Source organism: Podarcis tiliguerta, assembly GCF_965153285.1.
Source record: "Podarcis tiliguerta genome assembly, chromosome: Z".
In the NCBI taxonomy this organism is placed as follows: domain Eukaryota; kingdom Metazoa; phylum Chordata; class Lepidosauria; order Squamata; family Lacertidae; genus Podarcis; species Podarcis tiliguerta.
This window is the reverse complement of record NC_139553.1, coordinates 10,715,786-10,740,312: the sequence shown is the minus strand read 5'-3', so window position 1 is coordinate 10,740,312 and position 24,527 is coordinate 10,715,786. Positions and strand designations below refer to the sequence as shown.

Genomic DNA, 24,527 nt, shown 5'->3' with positions numbered 1-24,527 from the left:
AGAATGGAATGCTAACAACCAATACCATCATCATAAACTTTATTGCACTAGCCAAAGGCCATGGCATCATTCACAAAGGGAACAAAAGGAAAAGCAACAATAACCATAAAAACCATAAAAACATCAGGCACTGCAAATACAATAAACCACTGTCACGTCTCCTAGAAATTATTTGTTGCATACAATAGAATAGCAGGGGGTTCTCAGGTAGAATGTGCCAGCTTAAATGTCCGAATCACCTTTGCAATTGACCACTATTTTATCTAGTTCTTTTCTCCTGATCTTCTTAGCTGCCAATGCATATAGTGCTAGATACGAAGTCATCAGTATCACTCAGCAGCCATTTCACCCTTTGCACCCTGTTCGAGTGTGTTCCGTTCGTAAGCAGGGGTTTATATAAATCAGTCTCTTGGTTCTATATATAGTGGGCATTGCAATAAATAGTGGTATAGGTCCTCTTTGCAAGGTTGCCCACACAGACAAAGCCTCTCCTTGTACTGTTTTTTGCCATACCGACCATCCACCACCGCCGAGGGCATCAATTGGAATCGTAATTCTGTAAAGGCGATTCTTAGTACAGCAAGTGGGAGCTTTGTCAGATAACTAGCTCGGATGTGCTCCGTTTTGATAAGTCGGAACCATGGTGAGCTTTTGGTAGAGGCAATCATGGTTAAATCCCTTTCTGCATTGGACCTGAAGAGACAATCTCTTAAGTGCCTCTTATCCATCATCATGATCACCTGAAGATCTTGTAATTGATATTGGGTCAAGAGGGGTTGGATGACATCCTTCCAACATTTGGTCTGTTCCTGTTCTGTGTGGGACATAGTGGGGAATCTCTCCTCCAAAGAGAGATTGGAGTCTTTTCACATAGTTTAGACACAGATAGTCAGTTCTAGCCTGTATTGTTGTCACGTCTGCTTCCACGCGGAGAAGAGCAGCTGGGGTCCCATTGGGCAGCAAGAGCACTTTCTTGAGGAATTTGTTCTGCACTGTTTCATATATATATACATATAAATCATAAAATGTACCACAAAACGTATCACTTATACAATCTTTTTAGACTTCCATCAGCACCTCTGATGATCCACCACTTTAACCACTTCTTATGCATTTCTCAACTTTATATTGCCTTTACATCTCTTAACAAATCATTCTTCCCCTTCTCCATTTTTGCAATACTGCCAATAATACTCCTCACAAAACTTCTTGCAAACCTACAAATGTTGTCTGATCTTCACAAATACTTTTCAAGTAGTCCATAAATTTACTCCAGTCTTCCGTGAATTTATGGTCCCGCCGGTTTCAAATCCTTCCTGTTAGTTTATCTACTTCTGCATAGTCCATTAACTTGTTCTGCACTATTTCTAAGGCTTTGTTAGCATTTGGATCCATGCCCCATATCGCTACTCCATGGAGCATTTGGGTAATACCAAGATGAAGGTCTACCAGGCTTGTGTGTTGAGCACACTGCTTTATGGAAGTGAGTTGTGGGCAACTTACAACCGCCAGAAGCTATGCCTCAATGCCTTTCACAGGCGCTACGTCAGGAGGATTTGGGGTATCACATGGCAGGACAGAATTCCAGACAAAGATGTGCTCTCTCAAGCTCGCATTCCACTTGTGTCTCAGTAACATCTACACTAACTTGGTCACGTCCACAGAATGGAAGATGGCAAGATTCCCATGGAATATCTAAGGGAAGCTGGCTTCTGGTACCAGGCCAATTGGCAGACCAATTCTGCATTACAAAGATATCTGCAAATGTGACCTGAAGGCTGGCAACATCAGCCTTGCCATGTGGGAATCTCTTACAGACAACTGCAGTGCCTGGAGACAGGCAGTCAAGTCATGTATCCCTAGCAGTGACCAGAAGAAAAATAACCGGTGGGAGGAGTGCAGAGAAAAGAAATGACATTGCGCACCTGTTATTTTATCCTGATTAAATATTTGGGCAATTTGATGATATTGTAACCATGTGGTGCAGTATTGGTTCGCCTCCTCATACAATCTTAATTTTAATTGACCCTGTTCCTCTTTTAGAAGTTGCTGATATGTGGCAAGTCTACCTGCCGTGTTTACTTCTAATGGTGATACCCACTATGGGGTTTTCAGTTCTAACAGCCTATGATGTCTCACCCAGACCTTGCACAGAGATTTCCTATTTATATGTCTTAGAAATTCTTTATGTACCACCACTTTATTGTAAATTAGATAGGCACACCAGCCATATCTATTATTCCAGCCCTCTAAATCTAGAATGTCCTTAATCCAGCTAAAGAATGCGGCGTCATAATATATTCTCAGGTCTGGAAGCCCAACCCTCCCCGCCCCCCTCCCCCGCTCCTTCTTGTCTGTTAGTAATTTGTATTTAATCCGCAGCATTTTACCTTGCCAGATAAATTTTGTCAAATCCGATTTCCATTTTAAAAACATTCTTCTTTACCCATTATGGGGTTATTGTTGTTTTTTAAGCTTTTTTAAGCTTTGTTTGGACTGGTAGCCTTTCCAGCTTTTGAGACACTGGAGATACTGAAACAATCGGATACATTTTTTGAACTTGAAAAACCAGCAACTACTTTCTTTAGATATCTGTTGTTAGCAAATAAGTTTGACACCCAGATTCTAAGAAATGACTGAGATAAAGAACTGGACCTTTCATTATTACCTAGACAGTAATGAAAGCCTCAATACCATTTGTTTTGATGGATCTTATATGACAACTTATACAACAGAAAATAATATTCAAAATTTATTGGCCTCCACTAAGTTTGTATAAAAAGGACTATCCAATGTAGTCCTTCAATGCTTTGCTGGAGATGTAATAAGCATAATGCCTCTTTGAAACATATGTTCCTGCAGCGCTCTATACTCAATAGGTATTGAGAGAAAGTGCTGGACTGTATAAATATTATTACAGTGGTACCTCTGGTTACAAACACTTCAGGTTACAGACGCTTCAGGTTACAGACTCCGCTAACCCAGAAATAGTACCTCAGGTTAAGAACTTTGCTTCAGGATGAGAACAGAAATCATGCTCCAGCGGTGCGGCAGCAGCAGGAGGCCCCATTAGCTAAAGTGGTACCTCAGGTTAAGAACAGTTTCAGGTTAAGAATGGACCTCCAGAATGAATTAAGTTCTTAACCCAAGGTACCACTGTATTTGGAAAAACTTAAAATTTTCAGAGGAAAACATACTTTTGAACCATATACCTATCGTTTGGAAGCGGACAACGAAAATAGATTCTATGTGCCCTAACTGTGGTTAAGTGACTGGCATTGATGAACTAGAAGAATATATAAAGGTAAAGGGACCCCTGACCGTTAGGTCCAGTCGTGACTGGTTGTGGCGCTCATCTTGCTTTATTGGCCAAGGGAGCCGGTGTACAGCTTCCGGGTCATGTGGCCAGCATGACTAAGCCGCTTCTGGCGAACCAGGGCAGCACATGGAAACGCCGTTCACCTTCTTGCAGGAGCGGTACCTATTTATCTACTTTCACTTTGACATGCTTTCGAACTGCTAGGTTGGCAGGAGCAGGGACCGAGCAACGGAAGCTCACCCCGTCACAGGGATTCGAACCGCCGACCTTCTGATCAGCAAGTCCTAGGCTCTGTGGTTTAACCCACAGGAATATATATCATCTCCTTTAATCAGTGTACAGTGGTATCTCAGGTTAAGAACTTAATCTGTTCTTAACCTGAAACTGTTCTTAACATGAAGCACCACTTTAGCTAATGGGGCCTCCCGCTGCCGCCGCACTGCCACTGCACAATTTCTGTTCTCATCCTGAAGCAAAGTTCTTAACCTGAGGTAATATTTCTGGGTTAGCGGAGTCTGTAACCTGAAGCGTATGTAACCTGAGGTACCACTGTATTGATGATATGACAACACTTGCAACATATGGATTGCTTATAGATGTAGACTTTGTTTGGATAAATATACTGACATTTGGAATGAGTTTATACAAAATATAATAGGTTATATATATTTTGACAATACAGTTGTACCTTGGATCTCAAACTCCTTGGCTCCCAAACCATTGAAACCCAGAAGTGAGTGTTCCGGTTTTGAAGAATTTTTGGAAGCCGAACGTCAAGCACAGTTCCAATGGGTGGCAGGAGCTTCCTGCAGCCAATCAGAAGGCACACTTTGGTTTCCAAACATTTTGGAAGTCGAATGGACTTCTGAAACTGTAATTTATATCTATCTAATAATGTATGGAAATGTAACTAATTATGTTTACCATATTACACTATCTTTTTTTCTTACTGTATTTTCTGCACTTTTTCTTTCTCCCTCTTTTTTCTTTCATCACTAACTTTATCTTTTGTAACTGAAATTATTTCAATAAAATATTAACAAAAAGTTCAGGCTGCATTATTAAAGTTCATTGGGCAAGAAACCTGCTTCCCGCATAGATTAGACTTTTTCCGTAAGTGATGTGTATAGGCATTATAAAATACAGGATAACAGTTGTTTGACACAATGTAGTATATAACCTGTATAACATCAGATTGTTCAGTAAGTAGTTGATGTTGTCTAATCTCCCCGCACACAAATCAGGGTGAATCTCCATAAACAGGTTACCTGGTAGCAATATTAGACAGAAATCCTAAAGAACATTTTCTCTGAAAGAAACCTAGGGATTGTACCCTTTACAGAGCTACAACTACCAGCAGCCTCAACACACTACAGTTCCCATCATTTTTCTTTGGGGGAGGGCACAGGGAGAATATGTTTTAAATGTGTGGTGTGTACACAGCCCAAGACTGAAAGTGGAGCCCTGATGTGGAAAGGTGTGTTGGCTGGGACTACTTGAGTGACTACATACAGCAGTATGGATCACAGGTGTGTAAAAGGAACTGGGGCTCAATCTGGAATAATTGCAACTGTAGATCTTCTACTTCAAATTATAAAGACTCTCATCTGTGGGCTAATCCTTGGTTCCCATCAAGCCCATGTACTGGACTGTATAGCCTAACACAGTGGTGGCGAACCTATGGCACAAGTGCCAGAGGGGGCACTCAGAGCCCTCTCTGTGGGCACGTGTGCCATTACCCCAGCACAGAGCCAGCAGAATGCGTGGGTGGCCCGTCAGCTCAAACTGGGCAGCTGAGCAGCCGCCTTCCTCCTCCTCCAATGCCCAATGGGAGACGCCAGGTAGGGTGCATCATGCAGGAGCCGGCAGGGGAGGATGGCATTGCTGGCGAGCCTCAAGAAGCCACTTTGTTCCAGTGCTGGGTAGCTAGGCAGGGCCACCTCCACCTCATCCTCGTCGCCCCTTATCCGGCACAGAGGCTCCGGGCCCCACTGGCCTTGCTGCACCATTATCTCCTCCCACTTCTTCATTGAGCTCAACCACAGCCAAGGGTAGCGGGTGAGGACGTGCCTGGGGCCACGCTGAACACCCAGCGTAGGGGCCAGCCGGGGCTGGGTGAGGGAGCAGGGCTAGCACATGGGGCAGCCCCTGGGGCCCTTTCAGGAAATGGCGGCTTGATGGGGGGGCACCGCTCTGCACATGCTCAGAGGGCCACGCTGAGAACGCTTGCTTGCTCGGACTGGAGCTTTAAAGCAGGGAATTGCCATCTGCACGGTTGACGCAGAGATCTTGTTAAAATGAATCCTTAAAGTGTGGAATTCTCTGCCAAATAATTTCAAGTCAATGAAGCACTTGGGATTGCTTTCCTCACTTTGTTTGGATCATATGCTTGTGAGCAGTTGAAAGCTCTGTTATTGTGTTTTTCTTTTAAGACTAAAGATGTTAATGTACGAGTTGTTTTTTCTAAACTAAAACCTCAGTATTCAGGTTAAATTGCCGGGTTGGCACTTTGCAATAAATAAGTGGGTTTTGGGTTGCAGTTTGGGCACTTGGTCTCCAAAAGGTTTGCCATCAAGAAGTTGTGTTATTGGGAAGGGCTGCGGCTCAGTGATGGAGGACATGCTTTGCATGCAAAAGGCCCCGGCCAAAATCCCTGGGGAACTATTGCCAGACAGTGTTGACAATACAGTACTGAGCTTATATGGAGCAATTGTTTGACTTGATATAAGGCAGGTTCCTAACTCAGGATCCTGGTCATTATATTGAGGGAAGATCCATATCTCAGTGGTAAAGCACCTGCTTTGCACAGAGAAGTTCCTAGGTTCAGATTCTTGGCATCTCCAGGTATGGCTAGTAAAAGACTCCCGGTTATTGGTTTATGTTTTGTTAAGTATTTTGTCTTATCATTTTGTATTCTTTTTTATGGGAACCACCTTGTGATCTTCGGACGAACAGCGGTATACAAATTCAACAACAACAAACTGGAGAGCAGCTGACAGTGAAAACAAACACTGCTAGATGAGACTAATGGTCCATTTGTGATCTACATCAGGACCTGCTGCCCCTGTGGATCCAGTTGCCTCACCTTTCCTCATTGAGGGGGGAAGCCTGCCTGTTCATCAGGGCACCCGCCAAGCCTCTTCCCTGCTCCCCTTTCGCACTCAGTTTCCTAGCTTTTCGACTCCTTCTCTCAGCAGGGCCAACTGCCACCTGTCAACGGACACACCGACCTCGCGCGCTCGCCCCGCCCCTATAAAAAAAACAAAAAACCTCTCAAGGAGGCTGCGGCTCCTACGCATTCGGTCCTCATTTGCATTTCCCCACCCGCCGCGAATGCGACTGGCGGCGGCGCGGCCGCGGCCCGAGCTAGGATTGGCGGTTAGGCTTGCCAATCCTCCCGGCGTAAACACCGCCCTCCCGAGTTGGCATCCTTCTGGGCGCCCTCCGGCTTTCTTGTCTCCCTCGCAGCAGCCTCCCCCCCCGCCCCCATTCCCTTCTCCGGCTCTCGTCACCCCGCCTTCCCTCCCTCCCTCCCTCCCTCCCTCCCTCGCCCGGCCGCGTTTGGCCTTGTCGGCGTCAGCGGCAGCTGTCGCTGCGGCGTAGGAAGCGAAGCGGTCTGGCGGCGGCTGTGGTGGGGACTCTCCAAAGCCAGTCGGCTCGGCCCGTTCGCTCTTCCTCCCCGTCTTCGTCAAGGGGGCCCCTGGTGGCCTCGAGGAGAAACCACGGGCGTTCTGGGCCGGTGGGGGCGGCGGCAGGTGGGGGCCACTGCTGCTGCCGCCGCGAGCCCCGCCCCTCCAGCAGGTAAGGCGCACAGACGAGCACCCCCGCTTCACCTCTTTGCCCACTAGACACGTCGCTATTTCAGGACTGAAAGCGCCACCCCCCCCCCAAGCTCTTATAAGCCGGCACGCCCCCCTCCCACCGCATCTTGACAGGTGAGGATAAATTTACACCCACCCCCATTTCACTCCACCAAAGGTGTGGGGGCCTCTTTCTAGCTCCCTCTTTCTCCCCCCCCCAGCCGCCGCCGCCCCGCCTTCATTACAGCCAAGAGAAAGATTTAAAGCTCATTTTTCTAGTCTAGTGGACACATTTACATTTCTCAAATGGCACCTACTTCCCGTTTAAGGTGGTGGTGGGGGGTGGCGGTGGCGGATGCAAATAGTTTATTGCTCATATAGGCCAAGTCCATACATGCAGAACAGGTGCATACGCTCAACGCATTTCACGCTCTGTATGTTATAGGAATAAGCTTTTGCACCTGTTTGAAATTGGGTTTATATAGGCCAGGGTATACTTGCAGACAGATGTATACACTCATGCACATGTTTATGTTGTAGGGATAAGCTTTCGTATCTGTACACAGTTACATCTGTATTAAAAAATGCTATGCATTTATAGTATTATATAAAATCTTATAGTATTTTGCACATGCCTCAAGGAAGCTAGCCATGTTACACATTTTTACGTCATAAAGCAATGTGTGTGGGTTTTTTTGTTGGCTGTTTTGAGGGTTATGTGAAAGGCAAGTTAATATGATTTTTAAAATTTATATACATGGGCTTTTGTATAGAAACGTTATTAGTTCTGAGCGTGAGATCATATACAATCTTGCGCCTTTTGTATAAATGTCACACAATGACAAAAATTGCATGCATAGAAAATTCTTTATTTTATATCCTTGTAAAAATGTATTAAAATTAATAGTATCTGCATGTGGGTGGTATGTACACACACACACACACACACACAAACTATTACAGTTGTATGTGTTTACATGTATGGAATTGCTGTACAGGAGTTGGTTGGAAAGGAAAGGGAAATTATAACAGTGACTCTTTCATTGACCTATATTCCTTCTCATGAAAATTATAAGTGCAGTCCTGCTACATCAGAGTGCATCATGTACTACCAGGTACATGTAGTACCTGTTGGTTGCTTCCAGAAGGCCAGCAAGTTGGATTTCAAGGCATCCCCTGCCCTTTGACTTTCCCTACTAGTGCCCCCTTGCAGCATCTTTTATCTCATGGAATACTGCCCCTGACCATGGAGGTTCCATCAAGCCCTACATGTGGTGATTGGCTTTGACTTCTGCCTTCCTCCATGAATCTGTATAATTTCCCTTTTAATACCATGTTGATAATGATAATATAAACCTTTAGTGTGTTCAGGTTCATCATATGTTTTCTCAAACTGCATGATAGGGTGAGGCAGTACATATACAGGCATCCCCCCACTTGTGCATGATTGACTTGCACGTGACCATATATACGTGCAACGCCAAGAAAAGTTTTAATAGTTTAATTCATACTGAAAATGGAGAGAGCGAGCTGGAGAGTCCTTGTGGCTCATAAGGAGACCCTCCCTAGAGCCCAAGGAAGATGTCTAGAGAGGGCAGAAAAGAGACTGGAGGTGCAACAGTGCTTTGTTTAGGCTGCTTAGCCTCCCCCCTAACAGCTGATGCATGTGGTAGTGCAGCAGCAGATGCTTTTCCGCATGTCCTCCAGTCTCCTGCTGACCCCAGCGCTTCAATTCCAGTTGTGGATATTTTTGGTACAGGGTTGTTGTTGTTTTTTGGAGAGTAGTATTTTGGAGAGAGAGTGGCTTCATAGTACTGCCTTCTGCTACTGTTTTTTAAATCCACTGCTTGCTTCCATTTGTCAACTCTTTAAAGATTGTCTAAGGCAGGGGTGTCAAACTCAAATTCATCGGGGGCTGCATCAGCAGTTTGGTCACCCTCAAAGGGTTGTATCGGCCTAAAATATTTGAGCAGGCTGAGACCCCCGAAGTTGATGGGCTTTGACATTTAAATGGGGTGTGTGTGGCATGTGATAAATTATGTGAGGTTCGAGCTGGTCTTTGACCAGTAATAAATTATGATGATGATGGTGATGTGAGGTGGGGCCTACCTGCCCCCCCTCAATATTTTATTCAGGCTGACACCCCTGTTATGAAAGATTACTAAAGTCTGCCCCTGTGGTGATGTATGATAACATTGTGTAGGCCCAGTCTGAGGGCACCTTTACTGGACTGCGTCTTGTGGCTGGGGCTTGTCTGCGCCTTCTCTTCCTTCTCCACCTGTTGCTGCCTCCTCCCTGTGCCAGGTGCTGGTGGGGGGGGGGAGAGATGTGCCGGTTGCACCCCAGTTTCTGACGGGGGCCAATGCTGCTTGTTCCTCCCTCTGCTTTTCAACACTGCAATATATCGCTACCGTATCACAACATCACTATCACAATGTTGAAAAGTTGGTATCTCCTGCTTTTAGGGGCTGAGGGGCTTACTCAGTACGGACATTGGCACTACTAGGAATTTATTGGATTTCAAATCCCTGGATTTCAAATCTCATTGTGGGGGGGGGCAGGGGTGGACTTTGGTAATATGGCACCCACCCTGAGTGAGGACAAAATTTGGTGCCCCCCCCAATAGAATAAATAGGCATCGTTATCATTATTTTGTGCTCCCTTCGCTCGGGGCGGGTGAGGCGCCCGCATAGCCCCAAATCTGGCGCTGGTGGAGGAAGCACATTTCCCTTGCCCTCCGTGGCAAGCCGAGGCTGAGGGGGACGTTTGCTTGCCCAGGCGCCGGGCTCCCATGCACTTGCTCCAGAGCGCACGCTGCAGCCCTGCTGCCAGCAGCCATCGGGGAAGGCGGAGGCCGAGCATGGCGCCAGCAGCGGCTGCTGGGGGGCGCGGAGGAGCGTCCGGCCGGGCAGCTCCGCTCCGCTTGCTGCTGCTGCTCGCGCTGGGCGGCTCCTGCGGGACGAGGCGGGCGGCCTGTGGGGTCGCGCCGGCGGGGGACCTCCGGAGGCGGCCTCTCTGCTCACCACCTCCTTCATGCTGAAAGGCGATGCGGCGCACAACCAGGCGATGGTGCACTGGATGGGCGAGAACAGCAACGAGAACGGTGGCTACACGGGCCACATGATGAGGTCTGGCGGGCCGGATTCGGCCCGCGGGCCTTGTGTTTGACACCCGTGGTCTAAGGCAAAAAACCCCACTCTGTTTCCTATTTAGTAATAAATAACTGACACTTAGCCAGTGCCTTGACATTTGTCATGGTTCTCCATGTGCCACATGACCCAGAAAGCTGTCTGTGGACAAACACCAGCTCTCTCGGCCTGAAAGGTGAGACGAGCGCTGCACCCCATAGTCATCTTTGACTGGACTTAACCGTCCAGGGGTCCTTTACCATACCTTTTCTAATAGCACCTGAGATGATTAGCTCAAAGCAAGGCTAATCCTGAAATGCTCATTAAGTTGTCATGGCAGTGCCCTCTACTACTTGCCATCCTTATATCTTATATGTCTTCCCAATGACAGGGGGGAAACAGACTTTTATCTCACATATAGAGCCCATTCCCATCCACCTAACAGAATCATATAAATTCTCCTTTTAGGCTGAGGATTCTCACTAGTTATTTTACTGGAGCCATGGTAATAAATTGTGTTTTATGTCAAGTGGACATCCAGTATCTCTAGAATATATTATTTGAGGTCGTTGCAACCTCTGTCATATATAGCCTACTGTTCTGATGCATCCCTTTCAGAGTTGCAAGGGCTCAGTTCTGCCTGCTAGCTGTGTGATTTGAATGTTTGTTCTCTGTAGCTACTCAGCATCATAAGGTAAAGGTAAAGGGGACCCCTGACCATTAGGTCCAGTCGTGGCCGACTCGGGGGTTGTGGTGCTCATCTCGCTTTACTGGCCAAGGGAGCCGGCATACAGCTTCCGGGTCACGTGGCCAGCATGACTAAGCCGCTTCTGGCGAACCAGAGCAGCGCACAGAAACGCCGTTTACCTTCCCGCCAGAGCGCTACCTATTCATCTACTTGCACTTTGACGTTCTTTTGAATTGCTAGGTTGGCAGGAGCTGGGACCAAGCAACGGGAGCTCACCCCGTCGCAGGGATTCGAATTGCCGACCTTCTGATCGGCAAGTCCTAGGCTCTGTGGTTTAACCCACAGCATCATAGCAAAAAGCAAATTGTCATATATTTAATGTAATCACAAACCAGTGTGTGCCGTATCCCATGTGCTGACATGTGAGGGCTTCTTGCTTGCCTTTGTGATTGCCATGTTTCTTTACCCAATATTGCCACCCACCCCTGCCTCTAGCCCCCTCTGTTACATTTTCATTAGTCTATAGAACATGTATATAATTTTGCTGAAGGTAGACTGGCAGAGGAACAATGACTGTGTTTGCTATTGATAAATGTTAATGTGTAACTGGAGCAATTTCATTCTTGAAATAAGTACTTTGGGACAAACTGGAATGACAGTGATGGCTATTTTGCAGCTTTTTGAGCACAAATGTGTTTGTGTAACATGTATGTAAATAAATTGACAGTGACCATTGTGGCTGCAAACATAAACATAAATTTGTGAGGGCATTCTTCCATTCTTCTATATGTTCATCTGATATGTAAGTTGGAAATATCTCCTATGAGGTTACTGAAATGGAAATCTTTAAGATTGTCAAAATGATAAATATTTGCTGTAAATGTAACTTTGTTGTGTTATTGTTTCTTCTTGCAATAAGTATTACTTTCCATTGCTTCTGATGTGGTATGACATGGTATGTTCAAGAAAATTGAGAGCAGCAAGTTCAGAAAGCAGAGATGTACAGAGCCTGTGTACTAATTAGTAGTATCCACAGCCTTCCTTACTCTTAACTTGCGCTTCTTTGTGGCAATAACATTGTTGATCTTTAACCTTTGTTTGTTTTATTCCGATTCTCATTAGAATGACCAACAACATTTTGGGTTGTCTCGGACCAGATCCAGTCATTCTTGTAGGAATTTTATTTTCTAGATTCATTTCAATTGGGGTTATACCCGGATTTTGGCATGGAAACTGCTTTATTCACCCTGTATGATGACCTCTGTTGGGAGAGGGGGGGGGGGAGGATGTGTCCCTGTTAATTCTTCTCGACCTCTCAGCAGCTTTGGATACCATCAACCATGCTATCCTTCTGGAGTGGCTCTCCGAGTTAGGGGTGGGTGGCACTGCCTTGCGGTTATTTCAGTCCTACTTGGATGGTTGTTCCTAAAGGGTGCTGCTTGGTTTTTCAGTCCTGTGGAGCCTTCATTGTGGGTGCTACTCCTCCTCATCTAGCCAGTCTCTGACAGTGGGGTTCCACAGGGTTCTTGATTCTATCCTCTGTGCTGTTCAATATCTTCATGATACCACTGAGTGGGGTTATCCCAAGTTATGGAGTACATTGTCAGCAGTATGATAATGACAAACAGCTATGAAGTGGTGCCTCGCAAGACAAAAAGAATCCGTTCCGCGAGTCTCTTCGTCTTGCGGTTTTTTTCGTCTTGCGAAGCAAGCCCATTAGCGGATTAGCACTATTAGCGCTATTAGCGGTTTAGCGGCTATTAGCGGCTATTAAAGGCTTAAGGGATTAGCGGATTAGCTGCTAAAAGGCTATTAGCGGCTATTAAAGGTTTAAGGGATTAGCAGATTAGCTGCTAAAAGGCTATTAGCGGCTTAGATCGGCTGATAAGCGGCTTAGATCAGCTGTTAAGCGGCTTAGCGATCAGCTGTTAAGCGGCTTAGCGAACAGCTGTTAAGCGGCTTAGGGGCTTGGGAAAAAGGGGGGGGGAGGGGGGAAAAACCCCAGGAATCGCAAGGCATTTTCGTCTTGCGAAGCAAGCCCATAGCAAATTCGTTTTGCGAAGCACCTCCAAAACGGAAAACCCTTTCGTATAGCGGGTTTTCCGTCTTGCGAGGCATTCGTCTTGCGGGGCACCACTGTATTTCTTTACATTTGCAGGTGGGGCAGTGGGTGTGCTGGACAATTTCCTTGCCTCAATAATGGATGAGATGAGAGCCAACAAACTGAAACTCAATTCAGATAAGACTGAGGCACTGTCAGTGGGTGGTTGCCTAGACCTGAAGGGTGGGAGGTTGCCTGCTCTTGATGAGGTTACCCCCTCTAAAGCAGTGGTGGCCAAACTTGGCCCTCCAGCTGTTTTGGGACTACAATTTCCATCATCCCTGGCCACTGGTCCTGTTAGCTAGGGATGATGGGAGTCGTAGTCCAAAAACAGCTGGAGGGCCAAGTTTGGCCACCACTGCTCTAAAGGAATGGGTATGCAAATTGGGGGTATTCTGGAATCTTTGCTGTCATTTGAGGCTCAGGAATGCCTTCCATCAGCTTTGACTGGTGGTCCAGCTATGCCACTATCTGGACAGAGACAGCCTAACTACTGTAGTCTATGCTCTGGTAACCTCTAGGTTAGATTAAAGGTTAAGGTAAAGATACCCCTGACTGTTAGGTCCAGTCACAGACGACTCTAGGATTGCATGCTCATCTCGCTTTATAGGCAGAGGGAGCCGGTGTTTGTCCACAGACAGCTTCTGGGCCATGTGGCAAGCATGAGTAAGCCACTTCTGGTGAACCAGAGCAGCGCATGGAAATGCTGTTTACCTTCCTGCCAGAGCAGTACCTATTTATCTACTTGCACTTTGACATGCTTTTGAACTGCTAGGTGGGCAGGAGCTGGGACTGAACACAGGAGCTCACCCTGTCGCGGGGATTCAAACCGCCGACCCTCTGATCAGCAAGCCCTAGGCTCAGTGGTTTAGACCACAGCGCCACCTGCGTCCCATCTAGGTTAGATTACTGCAGCACATTATATGTAGGACTGCCTCTGAAGACAGTTCTGAAACTTCAGCTAGTGCAGAATTCAGAAGCCAGGTTGCTCACCAGGGAAAGACGCTTTGAGCATATTACACTGATCCTCATCCGACTGCACTGGCTACCAGTTAGTTTCTGGTCCCAATTCAAAGTGCTGGTTTTGACCTATAAAGCCTTAAACTGGTCAGGACGACAATACCTCAAGGGCCACCTCTCTCCATTTGAACATACCTGGACCCTGAGATAATATTTTGAGGCCCTTCTTTGTGTGCCTCGTCCTCCTTTGTATGCCCGGAGGCTGGCAACACGAAAATGGGATTTTTTCTCTTTTTTTGCCGTGGATCCCCATTTGTAGAACGCTCTCCCTAGGGAGGTTTGGCTGGTGCATTCCTTATACACCCTCTGGTGCCAGATGAAAACATTCTTCTTTAACCAGGCTGATTGACATAAAATTATGAGGGTGGGGGAGGGTGGTGACATGCTGTGGGGATGCTTTTAACCAGCTGGATTGGATACTGAGATCTGGGGTACAGATTTATATCAGCAAACTAAGTGTAATGCTTGGTCTGTTTTGAGTGCATTTATAAGTGGACATAAAGGTGGCATCTAACTCTTCAGTGCTGTAAAGATCCAAGCTTTTTATTGGTGCTGATGTAATTAGCATTAAGTGTAAAAAAAAAAGCACAAAGCTTCAAGGAATATTCATCTTACATATTGAAATGCTTGTATGTTAATCCTAATACTCTAGATGCTATTGATTCATGATTAGCATATGTACTTTGTGCCAAGCCTAAATCTCCATTGTTTGGTGTGAAAATAGTTCATTTTTCTTTAGTTTGTAAATAAAAATAGTTATATTTTAAAATGTTAAAAGTATCTCACATAAATCTATAGTAATCTTTACAACAACTGCAATAGATAGGTCAATAGGATACTAATATATTTTCTGCAGTTGTAAACAGCCAGTACAGTGTGCCCTTTTCTAAGTAGTTAATATGTAGGTTTAATTAAGCAGGTTTCACTTTTCCTCTAGTTAATTTCACTTTCTGCTTCCTGGTTTAAATAAATGTTATGAATGTTAAAAAGTAACTTGCTGAGTTAAATGTGTTATGGTTTTGATAAAGGAGCACTTTATACATTAGAAACTGTGAAATCAAATTACTAGAAATATCATAACTAGACTAGAAAATCCCTGGAAGGACCTATCAGGAGTGAACATAGACCAAAACATAGGGGAAAATGCCCTACTAGAAAAGTTAAGCAACAAATTCAACTAGCACGGGGATAAGCTTTGGAGGATGCCTTCATCCCAGTGTGGTTCCCCTTTATTACAGTAACCTATCCCCTCCAACAGCATACAGTGGTACCTCTGGATGCGAATGGGATCCGTTCCGGAGCCCCATTCGCATCCTGAAGCAAACGTAAGACGCGACTGCATGTCTGCGCGGGTCGCTTTTCGCCGCTTCCACGCATGCGCGTGACATTATTTTGAGTGTCTGCGCATGCGTGAGTGGCGAAACCCGGAAGTAACAAGCTCTGTTACTTCTGAGTCGCTGTGGAGCGTAACCCGAAAATTTTTAAGCTGAAGCGTATTCATCCTGAGGTATGACTATACAGATCAATATGGGTAATTTGACCCAACAACCTAGCCTGCCTTCCTCACATAAAGAAGCCACACCACAATCAACTAAACACAACCAACCAAGTTCGGGAACTCGTAACCTCTCACAATATCAATAAAAATGAATAAATACACAACTAAAGGACCTACCCATGTGATGCTGACACAACCCCCCCCCCCACACTAAGAATAGGCATTAGAACCAAAGAACAATATCCCCATCTCTCTCCCCCTGCCCTTCACTGCAACTGTAAGATTATGACAAAAATGTATTTCACCAAACGTAAACAATCAGTGAAAAAGGCTATGAATTGAAAGTGGAGACAACGGATGCACAGTTCCCTCTTTATCTGTTTGCTTTGTAACACAAAAAACTAACAAAAACTACCGGTAATTAAAAAACAACACTGGATTGTTGAAATATTTTGGGGCAATTAACTGGGAAATTTTTCAGTGCAAACTCCATTGTGAGTGGCATTGTATTCGTGAATCCCCTTGTGTTCTACCAGTGGATTGTGCCATTGCCAGCTTTATATGCCACATTCATTCACACGCCTCTGAAGAAGAAATTATAACCAGTGCTTATTTCTGGGGGGACATGGGTACACATACCCCTAAACATTTTCTGAGTCTAAGTTTGGCCTCATTGAGGGGCAGTATTTCAATGATTAGGAAAATGAGAGTACCCCTAAACATTTTTTAAAAGAAAAAAGCACTGATTATAACCATACTTGGACAAATGCCTTTGGTGCATCTAGAACTGGTAATAATGACAAGACTAAAGTACAATACTAATGATATGACTCAAAACTTCATTTTGTTGATAAAATCTTTCTTGTTCAAAAACAGTATATAATGATAAAATGAAACAAAAGCCCAAATGATCAGTATTGTAGAAAGTTATGGTTTTACCTAGTGTGTAACTTTCTGCACGGATGCGGGTGGCGCTGTGGGTTAAACCACAGAGCCTAGGACTTGCCGATCAGAAGGTTGGCGGTTTGAATCCCCATGACAGGGTGAGCTCCCGTTGCTCGGTCCCTGCTCCTGCCCACCTAGCAGTTTGAAAGCACGTCAAAGTGCAAGTAGATAAATAGGTACCGCTCCAGCAGGAAGGTAAACGGCATTTCCATGCGCTGCTCTGGTTCGCCAGAAGCGGCTTAGTCATGCTGGCCACATGACCCGGAAGCTGTACGCCGGCTCCCTTGGCCAATAAAGCAAGATGAGCGCCTCAACCCCAGAGTCAGTCACGACCGGACCTAATGGTCAGGGGTCCCTTTACCTTTAACTTTCTGCACACTATCACTCAGTTCTGGACAACTGAGTACTAGAACTTTAAAAGCCCACTGAAAATGTGTGCTTGAACTTTTATGATTAATATAAATAGGTGGAGGATGGTGCTAGATTCTCTGCAGAGCTGTTGACCTGCCCCTGCTTTCTCTCATTTGTTGCAGTCTGAATGGAATAGATTTTATGCCCTGTCTTTCAACAGGTTTGATGCTTTTGTTAATTACAATAACAAATTAATTAGTAGGTGTTTTGTTGAATAACTAAATTATCTTCTTCACGGTTTTTAAATTCATTGTTAGTTTCGAAAAGGTGATCATCGTTGGAGAGCCTGAAATTATACCCAGGTATCAGTAGGAGATGCTCTGCTGTGTTTCTAGGTTTGTCCCTTGCTAAGAAATATCACCATGGTGAAATTTAAAAAGATGAGCTGCCACCAGTACTGTGGCATTCTTGGTTTTTTGGAATATTTGACAATACTCAAATAATATATTTGATTGTTCAGCTGACTTCTCTGTGGTTTTCAATGCCATTGATCATGTTACTCTTGTGGATAGGTTCTGGGATGGGGATTAGAGTACTGCATTGCAGCTCTTTTAATTTAATCCATGTGTGGTAGTGAGAGTTCTGAAACAGTGCCTGTACACAATAATCAACTGGAGTGAGGGACAATAAATAGAGACTCAGTCCATGCAAGATAGATGTACTGTCAGCAGATGGTTCATCTGCCTTCTTAAGTAATATTCAATATGCTTTGGATGTAGTTGTACTGTCCCTAAAGGAACTGGTTTGTATTTTGTGGGTGATCTTAGAGGCCCACCTGTTACCTGAGGCCCAAGTGGACTTTATGGCTCAGAGTATCTTTTGTCTATCCACTGTGACCCCTGTCTGGTTGGAAATTGCCTTGCAGTAATGCATTATGCATGAGGCTACCTTTGAGGAAAGCTCCAGAAACTTCAAAATAAGTCAAAATAGGGCAACTATGTTTTTAATACGTAAATATGATTTTTTCATGCCACTGTTTCATCATTTTCACTGCCTTCCAGTCTGTTTCTAGGTACAATTCTAAGTTATGGTGGTTGTTTTTTTTATTGTCATGTTTCATACAGAATGGTTATTGATATAAGCATATACAAAATACAATAAGAAAAGTGTATGTAACAAATAATAAATAGAAAAAATAAAGAGGGGAGGGGAAAACCAGGAAACAACTGAGAGTGCAATGCCGTATACAACTATTACATATAAGAAGAAAAAGGTCAGTCCGTATTGTTCCAAATAAAGCCTTTCCACATAATTATTTGTAGAGCGGGGGGTTTAGTGGGCCATTCAGTTAACATAGGAGAAAAAAACTTATACCATATTAAATAAAAGTGGTCTATTTTTGAAGAATCAGTACGGACCCTCCATTTGTGTGTCAAATTTTCTGACAGTCCAATGTCCCATACTTTCCCTAGTCTCCTCTCGTGAAGGAGGTGAATTGGATTTCCGGTGGGAAGCCACTGTCATTCTGGCTGTGGCAAGAAGCATAAACACAAGAGATTTATGCATGATGGGTGTGTTGGTACCATTCTCCAAATATAGGAACACCAGTACCTGATCGGTGATGGTGGAAATATGTAAAAAAAATCCAGAGAATCTCTGAGCCCACAGAATTTCTGAACTATATAGCAACCCAACCACATTATGGATAGATGGAGTTGGGTCCAATGCCACTGTTTTCCGTGTGGCTTCCTGTATTCTATAGAAATCATTTTAGGTGGGACTTTAGACTACAGTGCTTCCTATACTTGTTGCTCTAACCCAGGCAGTTCTAAAGTCCGTCTTGGGGGCCTAATCCTGCCCGCCGGTCGGTTTAATCCGGCCCCTGTGGCAGTTTATTTCCTGGGGTAAAATCCTAAAAAACCTCAACAACTCCAATCCTAAAAAAAGGTCAGTTGGCCCCCACGGCCCTTCACTTCATCAAATCTGGCCCTCTTTGAAAAAAGGTTTCACACCACTGCTCTAGCCAAAGACCCAGATCACTCTCCCATAATGACCGTAGCCCCTAAGAAGAGCATGATTCTGTGTTAATTATAATGCAGCATATATAGGAAGCCATGCCCTTGTTACTTGAGGTTTCTTTAAGACAAAGTGATTACCGGTACTTTTTCCTTTGTGCAGCAAGAATGGAGCAAAGGATGAGACCTGTGTTAATTGGAGCTAGTTGGGCAGGGTATCTTTTAGTTTTTCCTTTAATGAAGTTGCTGAAATAGGACGACCATTTAGGCATAATATCTTTGATGCTACAGTTGCAATCGAAATTATTCAACCCCTATTGCAAATCAGGTTTATTATCAAAATTTACAGACTTTCAGCTGTTTTCAGTGAGCAAATCAAACAAAAGCAATTGAAAAAGCTCAACATAATGGATGCTTCAAGTGATTCCCCCAAATCTGGTTGAAATTGCAACTTATACTGGCTTTTCCAGTCTCACTATTATTCAGCCCCTCCATGGCAAGCATATTTAGTGCTTAGTAGTGCAGCCTTTTGCTGTTATGACCTGCTGCAAACAAGATGCATAGCCAGAAAGCGGCTTCCAGCAGTGTTCCTGAGGAATCTTAGCCCATTTCTCATGAGCAATAGCCTCCAGTTCAGTAATATTCTTGGGTTTGCGTGCTGCAACCGCCTTCGTCAAATCCCTCCAAAGATTTTCTATGATGTTTAAGTCAGAACCTCCCAGGACTTCTTCTGCAATCAAGGCTTGGTGGAATTGGAGGTGTGCTTGGGATCATTGTCCTGTTGGAAGTTCCAATGATGCCCAAGCTTCAGCTTCTTCACAGACGGCATTATGTTTCCTCCTAGGATTTCCTGATACTTCAATGAATCCATCCTGCCTTCCACACGCTGCAAGTTTCCAGTGCCAGTGGATGCAAAGCAGCCCTAGAGCATCACTGAGCCACCAACATGCTTCACTGTAGGCAGAGTGTTCTTTTCAACCTATGCTTCATTCTTCTTCCTCCAGACATAGCGCTGACCGTTGGGACTAAAAAGCTCCAATTTTGTTTCATTGCTTCACAGAATCATAGAATCTTAGAGTTGGAAGGGACCCAAGGGTCATCTAGTCCAACCCCCTGCAATGCATGACAGATGACTGTCCAACCACTGTTTAAAAACCTCCAAAGAACTAGAGTCCACCACCTCTCGTGGGAGTCTGTCCCACTGTTGAACAGAATCCCAAAACTTCTGTGGCTTACTTATATGATTTTGGACATACTGGAGCTGACTTATTGTGCGTTTGGGTCAGTTGTGGTGTACGTCTTGGAGTTCTGGCATGGAAACCTTCTGTGTTTGGTACATGCCTTACTGTGCTCAGTGAAACCTCAGTGCCAGCTGCCAACAAATCTTACTGCAGCTCTTCTATAGTCACTCGATAATTTTTCCCAGCCCTCCTTCTCAGAAATCTGGTTGCTGCTGCAGATAGCTTCCTTTTTCTGCCCCATCCATGTAGTGTAACCACCCTTCCTTTAACTTTGAACTTTGACACTCAGCAAACTTTGACATGCACCTCATAGGGTTGGCATATGTCTTATTTTTTCTGTGACATGTCCTCTTTTTCATAGGTATGTAAAATAAGAGTTGTCATAGTGATCCATAGTTAAAAGTAAAGGTAAGGTAAAGGGACCCCTGACCATTAGGTCCAGTTGTGACCGACTCTGGGGTTGTGGCGCTCATCTTGCTTTATTGGCCGAGGGAGCTGGCGTACAGCTTTCAGGTCATGTAGCCAGCATGACTAAGCCCCTTCTGGCATACCAGAGCAGTGCATGGAAATGCCATTTACCTTCCCGCCGGAGCGGTACCTATTTATCTACTTGCACTTTGACTTGCTTTCGAACTGCTAGGTTGGTGCTTGTCTCTTGGTTTCTTGTTCTCTGTGTGCCTGTTCAATGTCAGTGAGAGCAAGGCAGGGGTATATCTTCAAATTGTCAAACCAACTTAAAATAAAAGCAATCATACCTCCCCCTCTCCTCATTTTTTGGAATCCCACATAGTTTAACCCCCCCCCCCTTATCTCTATCCAATTGAGCTGCAAACTTTAAATCTAAATCTTCAATTGCAATTTTATGTGCTTGCAGCTTGTTGGGGGTGCTTAATCTGGTTAAGATTACCAGGTAACATTGCAATCTTGTTTTCAAGTGAATGCAGAGCAGCTGCCCAGTCTAAATCCTGTCTTTATGAATAAACACTTCTGAGTCTTTTTCACAGCTCTGAGTAATTGGTAGCTTCCTGCCATTCAAGCTTTAATTTACTTTTCAGGCCACACAAGCCCTGCAGCATTACCTTTCAGGAGGTGTACTTAGAAAAGTGAGGAATAGTGATTTTGCAGTCCTTCAGAGTGAAGGGTGCTGAAGACTTGAAATCAACCCATCATTTGACTCTGCAGCAAGCCATGCCCCAAGTGATGGTTTAAAGCCCAAAATGACTTGGGGCTAGGTTACTTGAAGAATTGATATATTCTCCCAGACCTTGAGATCTTCATCACAGGCCCCTTTCCAAGTTTCTCTACCATGTAAAATGGGATGAATAGCCACGGGGCAGGGGTGGATGTTTGTGGAGGTACCCTGTTTATCAAATGCCTTTCTCCAAAAAGTTTGTCTGACACCTACATTATGAATCTGTACAGGTAGGTACATCCATTGTTTCTAATGGATTTACCATTGTTACTGGCAACAGGAAATACATGTACCTAGTATTGAGATTCACCAAAGAGGGAATATTTTGTTTTGCTGTCCGTTATTCAGTGTTCATAGGCACACAAGTAAGTTAGAAGAAGGAGGTTGTTAACTCTATTTATCTACACTACTATAAAAGCTCCAGCGATGCTGTTCATGAAAGCGGTAACTTTTTCAGTTTCTCACTGTTGATAAGAATTAGCATATAGGGATCCTCTTTGTTGCCTTTGCTGTCTTCAGATGGAAACCTCAGTGGTTGTGATGGTGGGCACAGTAAGGACATTCCAGTTCCGTCCCACCCCACTTCACCAGGAGTCACAAGTCTGCATCTTGTCCACACTCAGGACACATGCACACCAGCTTGGATAAGGAGGTTGCCTGCTCACTATTCTATATATTCTATATTCAGCAATAAAATTCACCCAACAATTAAAGGAGTTTCACATAAAATTTAATACATGCTTAAGAGAAAAGGAGCTGGGCTCTCTAAAGAGAATTTTCTTTAAAGAGAATAGGATCCTTCCAACTTTTCCATCTCTTTTTACCAGTATTAGAAATTCCCCAGGTGCCAGGTGTGTTTTGCAACTGGTGTGGATCCAACTGCGACCACGTGGGGATTTCTGGGTGCTTGGTTGGCGACTGACATCTGACTGGCTGTTCCAACTTTCTTAACAGGTACACAGAGGAACATATTTATTGCATTTATATCCCACCTTTTTCTCCAAGGAGCACATACCATATTTTTCGCCCTATAGGACGCATTTTTTCCCCTCCAAAAATGAAAGGGAAATGTGTGTGCGTCCTATGGGGTGAATGCAAGCTTCAGGAAGCTATCCGCAAGCCTTGGGAGCCTGGCGCGACTTCACGCCGGGCTCCCAAGGCTTGCGGACAGCAGCCTGCAGCCCAAAACCCGGGGACCGCAGCGGAGTGCACCCCGGGCTTCGGGCAGTTCTCCGCAAGCCTGGGGAGACCGCGGGAGTTCCCGCCAGGCTCCCAAGGCTTGCAGATAGCAGCCTGTTCTGGGGCCTGGGGTTGGGGGAAGCTCGGCCTTCCCCCGCCCCAGCCCTGTGCCTGGGGGGGAAATAACTTTCCCCCCTTTATTCCCCCCCCCCAAAAAAACTAGGTGCACCCTATGGGCCGGTGCGCCCTATAGGGCGAAAAATACGGTATACTCCCCTCCTCATTTAATCCCCACAAAGAACCTGTGAGGTAGGTTAAGAGGCTGTAATTAGCCCAAGTAAGCTTCATGATTTAGTGGCGATTTGAACCTTCATCTCCCAGGTCCTAGTCTGACACTCTAACCACTATACCACACTGGCTTCCTAGAGTACTTCTGCTATGGGGCAGCTATATAAATTAAGTAGGTAAATAAGTATGGAGAAAGCAAATGTCTCTTTGAGAAGGCTCTGAAATATTTTCCTTGAAGCTTGAATTTGTTTTAATTTGGATTGTTTTATTTGATGTTTTAATGTATTGTAAGCCACTTGGAGATTTTCTCTCTCTTTAAAATATAAAGTGGTATAGAACTGAAATGAATAATGATGATGATTATAGGAATAATAAATCCTACCACTTAAAAAAAAGGCACCTAGACATTCTGTTTTGGTGACTGTAACCTAGGTTTAAGGTGCCATTTGGTGATTAGCTTATATATCTCAATTTCTAACACTTGCCTATTACCACTGATGCCTCACTACTTGCTGTGTCTCTGTTACCACTTGTGCACACATGAGTTTCTGTTGGGGGTGTGTGCGTGCGCATGAAGGAACACCAATTAACCAATAGGCATTGACAATGTCATGAACACGGGGATGACTGATGGAATAAAGGGTCTAGGTAAAACAAAAGACATCCTTTGTGAGGCATGTAGGCGAGCAATTAATTGCCCAAGGCAAGTTTTTTTATTCATTTATCTCCATCCAACCATTCTAGATTGGCAAACCTTACAATACAAACTTTTCAAGTTGACTTACAGTATCCCATAAATCAACTAATATTTAATAATAATAAGCAGAAACACTGCAGCAATTAAAAGCCCTTAGTTAACCTATCAAAAGTTATTAAAAGTCTGAGAAGCCGAAACAGTTTGTACTTGATGCCTAAAAGCTGTTTGATTCAACATCAGGTAAGCAGATAAGACAAGGGAGTTCTGCAGATGTAATTGGTTCATGCCCTGTTCTCCATTAACCAATTACATCATCCCACTAGGTTTGTATGAGGAAATACAGTATTGTACTTGAGCAAGCTGTAATGCTCTGTGGTAGATGTTGTATGATTTATAATTGTAATTTTATTGGTTTAATTGTATTTTTTCACATTGTATTTTCTTGTATTACAATGCACATTCCATAATATTTAAATTACAATACAATAAAATACCACGTAAGAAATAAAAAGCAACTAAAATACAATTAAGAATCAATACGAATATTTAACAAGGGTCATCTGAATGAGTGTTCATGATCCACAGTTTAGGAGCTTGCTTCTTATAATTTGCATTTGTATATCTGTTTGCCTGATGACATTGCAACATTTTGGAAGATTTTAGTTGTCACACTTTATTAGAACTGAAATATGCAGTTCAAATTCTCAGGTTCCAGCATAAAAAAAATAGAAGTATATTGATGATCTGATGCCTGGAATCTTTGTTGTTGTTGTTGTTTAGTTGTTTAGTCGTGTCCGACTCTTCGTGACCCCATGGACCAGAGCACGCCAGGCACTTCTGTCTTCCACTGCCTCCCGCAGTTTGGTCAGACTGGAATCTTTACATCACTGATAACATTAGCCTACCATACAGCTGGACATGGACAAGTGTTGGTTGATATCAGAATAAATATTACTATTTTTAGCAGGGTGTATTCATAGTGTTGTGGGACGCGGGTGGCGCTGTGGGTTAAACCACAGAGCCTAGGACTTGCCAATCAGAAGGTCGGCGGTTTGAATCCCCAGG

At 44.4% G+C, this 24,527-nt stretch overlaps 1 protein-coding gene across 14 annotated transcripts in view; it reads left to right on the top strand.

Moving 5' to 3' along the window:
• Positions 1–6,594: 6,594 nt before the first annotated feature.
• RALGPS1 (Ral GEF with PH domain and SH3 binding motif 1) overlaps positions 6,595–24,527 on the top strand; it is a 218,139-nt gene continuing 200,206 nt past the window's right edge. For 5 of the 14 annotated variants that reach the window (XM_083423740.1, XM_083423738.1, XM_083423748.1 and 2 more), the window contains exon 1: positions 6,670–7,120. The gene's annotated coding sequence lies outside the window, so the exon portion shown is untranslated. Of the gene's footprint in view, positions 7,255–24,527 lie in introns of all 14 variants that reach the window. The other 9 variants (XM_083423746.1, XM_083423741.1, XM_083423742.1 and 6 more) reach the window with 5 other exon arrangements.